The sequence below is a fragment of the Limulus polyphemus genome, unplaced genomic scaffold (genome assembly GCF_000517525.1).
Source record: "Limulus polyphemus unplaced genomic scaffold, Limulus_polyphemus-2.1.2 Scaffold1449, whole genome shotgun sequence".
NCBI lineage: Eukaryota > Metazoa > Arthropoda > Merostomata > Xiphosura > Limulidae > Limulus > Limulus polyphemus.
Window position 1 is genome coordinate 144,326 of NW_013667059.1, and position 4,457 is coordinate 148,782.

A 4,457-nucleotide genomic window follows, 5' to 3' on the forward strand; every position below is an offset into this window, starting at 1 on the left:
TTTTATTACTTGTTTTGTGACGTTTTTCACCCTGACTGAAAGTTAGTGTATTCTATGAATATGTGTGATAAAATTTATTATTATGTGTATTGATTTTTTTTTTTTACATTTTTACTTCATACATAATATTGGAGTTGGCTCCCTAATGACACCGATTGTATAGTGTACAAAGCATTGAGTATTCTATATGTTACAGTCATCTAATGTTTATCTATTATTGGATGGTACTTCAGCTTTTTAAAAGAACACAATATTTATGTAAGAAAGCAAACTTCAAGGGATAATGATAACATCGTTTACACTAGAATTGTGATTTTTATTTTAGCTTATACTAAGTACTGCCGTGCTTCGTGATAGCCTGTATTTCTGTCGTACTAAAACCATTGGGAAAACTTCTCACATTTTTTTTTCCTAGCGTGGGAAAAACTAAAAACAAAGATGAACACTTTGCCAACTTTTTAGCTAGTGCTTTGTTCTTTACTTTAGCAACACTTTTTAATGACATTTGGAGTGTCACAAGTTGTGAAACACTCGATAATGACAATTAGATGCTCGAATAAGGCTATAACCCTATTTTAGCAGTTATTTGTAATGTAATAGATTGTATGTGGCAGCCTTTTTTTTTCTCGGGTCATACCTACATAGTAAGCACTACCGTACTCAGTGATAACATATTTCAGTATGAAATGTTACGTATACTTTCTAAGAACACCGTAATTACCTAAAAAACTAATTTCTGTATGAAATGTTACGTATACTTTCTAACTACACCTTGGACGATATACCTAAAAAATTGACAAGTTTTGAATGTGAAATTTTTAATTAGAAATATTTCTGTTTCGCGACGACAAACCAACTTTACGTAACCTATTTTCAGAGCTTTTATCCAGGTGTATAGTTTAATAACCTGAATCTAGTTCACGCTAGATTTTCACGTTTAAGGACAGAACATTGCCACTGAAATAATCAAACAAGGTTATTAGCTTACTTCTCGCCGTGACATTTCTATCAATAAGCGACTATGGACCAATGTAAATAGCCAAACAAATATGATAGCTGAGACAAGGTCGACAGTGTTTAGATAACATTTCTAGTGAACAGAAAATTATTTAGACATGAAATACTGTACATACATTACAGCTACATTTATTCAAAACATACACAAACAATACACTACCTAAGACTGAATCAAACACAGCAGGATGAATACAAACAATACACTACCTGAGACTGAATCAAACACAGCAGGATGAATACAAACATTACACTACCAATGGTTGAATCAAACACAGCGGATTAAATACAAACATTACACTACTGAAGGTTGAATCAAACACAGCGGCTTAAATACAAACATTACACTACTGAAGGTTGAATCAAACACAGCAGGATGAATACAAACATTACACTACCAATGGTTGAATCAAACACAGCAGGATAAATACAAACAGTACACTACCAATGGTTGAATCAAACACAGCAGGATGAATACAAACAGTACACTACTGAAGCTCGAATCAAACACAGCAGGATGAATACAAACATTACACTACCAATGGTTGAATCAAACACAGCGGATTAAATACAAACACAACACTACTGAAGGTTGAATCAAACACAGCAGGATAAATACAAACACAACACTACTGAAGGTTGAATTAAACATGAACAAAAATAAATTTATTCCATTTTAGTAATGTATAACGTTTTTCAACTCATAAGGAAGTTTATGATACATTTCAGACAATTGGATTCATTCAGAACATTGAATTTAAGTAGCAATAAATTCATTAAGTGTCTCCATCAAGAGGATTCAGTCAGAACATTGAACTTAAATAGCGATAGATTCATTAAATGTTTCTATCAAGAGGATTCAGTCAGATCATTAAATTTAAGTAACGATAGATTCATTAAGTGTTTTCATCAAGAGGATTTAGTTAAAACATTAAATTTAAGTAATAATAGGTTCATTAAGTGTTTCCATCAAGAGAATTTAGTCAAAACATTAAATTTAAGTAGCAATAGGTTCATTAAGTATTTCCATCAAGAGGATTCAGTCAGAACATTAAACTTAAATAGTGATAGATTCATTAAATGTTTTCATCAAGAGGATTCAGTCAGATCATTAAATTTAAGTAACGATAGATTCATTAAATGTTTCCATCAAGAGGATTTAGTCAAAACATTGAATGTAAGTAGCGGTAGATTCATTTAGTGTTTCCATCGAGAGGATTCAGTCAAAAACATTGAATTTAAGTAGTAATAGGTTCATTAAGTGTTTCCATCAAGAGGAATCAGTCAGAACATTGAACGTAAGTAGCGATAGATTCATTTAGTGTTCCCATCAAGAGGATTTAGTCAAAACATTGAATGTAAGTAGCGATAGATTCATTTAGTGTTCCCATCAAGAGGAATCAGTCAGAACATTGAATGTAAGTAGCGATAGATTCATTTAGTGTTTCCATCAAGAGGATTTAGTCAAAACATTGAATTTAAGTAGTAATAGGTTCATTAAGTGTTTCCATCAAGAGGATTCAGTCATAACATTAAATTTAAGTAACAACAGATTCAATTTATGTGTGTTCATAATAAAGGTTTTGAAATTTTAGTTTCGGTTAAAAATAGTAAAATGTTGTCACTAAGTTTTGAAACAATTTAGCTGTAATAACATTGATGATCAAAGAATATCTAATCAGCTCTAAAACAAGTCATCAAACTGGGACTGTTGTATGAACAACTAACTGGTCTGGAAATCAAAACTTTTACTTTTTTCTTCCTGTCAGAAACCGGTTATTTTTACTTCGAGTTTTCATTATAGGTAACCAGTTTCGCGACGAATGTCTTAACAATTCAATATTTAACTTTTGAAATAAGCACTGTACACGATGTGCATTAATATTATACATTTGTGAAAGTGTCTGATTGTATGTTAAAGAACAAGTTTCTACTCCGAGTAGAATAAGACGCTAGATATTACCACAACTCTTTTGAAATATATTTAATAAAATGTTTTTTGTAATAAAACAAATACAAATATATATGCCAGACGCCATTACTTAAAGTTCATATATGTGAAAATCGATATTACCCACTTTCTATCCACATTTTCAACGAACATTAAGCAACCGCATATGGTTTGAAGAACTGTGGACAGTAAAACATTGTATCACCACTAGATGGCAACCTAAAGGGAGTAAAATTTCTGTTGCGTAACTATACAAAAAAAAAAAGAGAGATTCTTATCTTCTAATAGTTACATATCTCTGTTAAATGACTCTCGCTCTCTCTGATATAAGTATTACTGGAGCCGGAGAAACAACATATTATTTTGTTTGTTTTGATGAAAACAGTTATTGCACATGTTCATCTGATCTGTTTCCCTTTAATCGTCGAAGCTCTCAGGTCTGAAAGAAAGAATATATACATAACTTTAAACACTGAGATAAAAGTTAAAACAGTCTGTTATTTATATATAGCGTAAACAGAAATGTATTATTGACTGGTTTTGAATTGCAAACGTTTTACATTTTATTTTAATTTCTCATTTTAGGGTTAATACACAAACTATCTAACTTTATCTAAGATGTCACTTACGTACTATATACCAGGTATTATATATTATATAATCTTATTATATTATACATATATAACCATATACTCATATAATCTTATCATGCTAATATAACCATATCACACTGATATAAACATACCTTATAGAAAAAACATATCATATTGATAAAACCATATCATACAAATATAACTATATACTAATATAATCGTATCCCGCTAATATGACTATATCATGCAGTGTCTAAATTACTTTTCTCGTAAACGCTTAGATCATAGAGATGTATTCAGATCGGGGATTGAGAAGTTTCAAGATATCAATTGTACTCAATGACATAGAAAAATATAAGAATACAGATCAAGTTGGGGCACTGGGACCACCCAAAGCGAGACCTTCAACAAATCATCTGAAAACAGCCGTCGCAGGCAAAGTCAGTGGCAAAAGTCGTCCTCGTGGCTCAGGCAACAGCACGTGAAATTAATCAAGAAGAATCTCCGTCTGGAAACAAGGTCACTAGAGTAACTGTTCACCAAGATAAGGCTTCCAGTCATCACAAACCTCCAGCAGCTAGAAAATGAAACTTTTGTTCCTGCGACCCCATACGAAGATATACTGCTCAAGTCGCCAGATGCAAGGTTTGTTCAGGTTATTTGTTAAGCACAAAGCTACACAATGAGCAGTTTCTAGAGTTGTAAGATCGCAGACATACCGCTGTCCACTGGGAGGCACAGATTGTTCAAAGAGATACTGAGAAACCGTTTATCTCATACACTAGATGGTTTATGGAAAGCATGGAGAGAGAAATGTGTGCTTTGGACATTACAGCCTTATGACGGAGTCTTTTGTAATGGTTTGTTTTGTTTGGAATTAAGCACAAAGCTACACAATG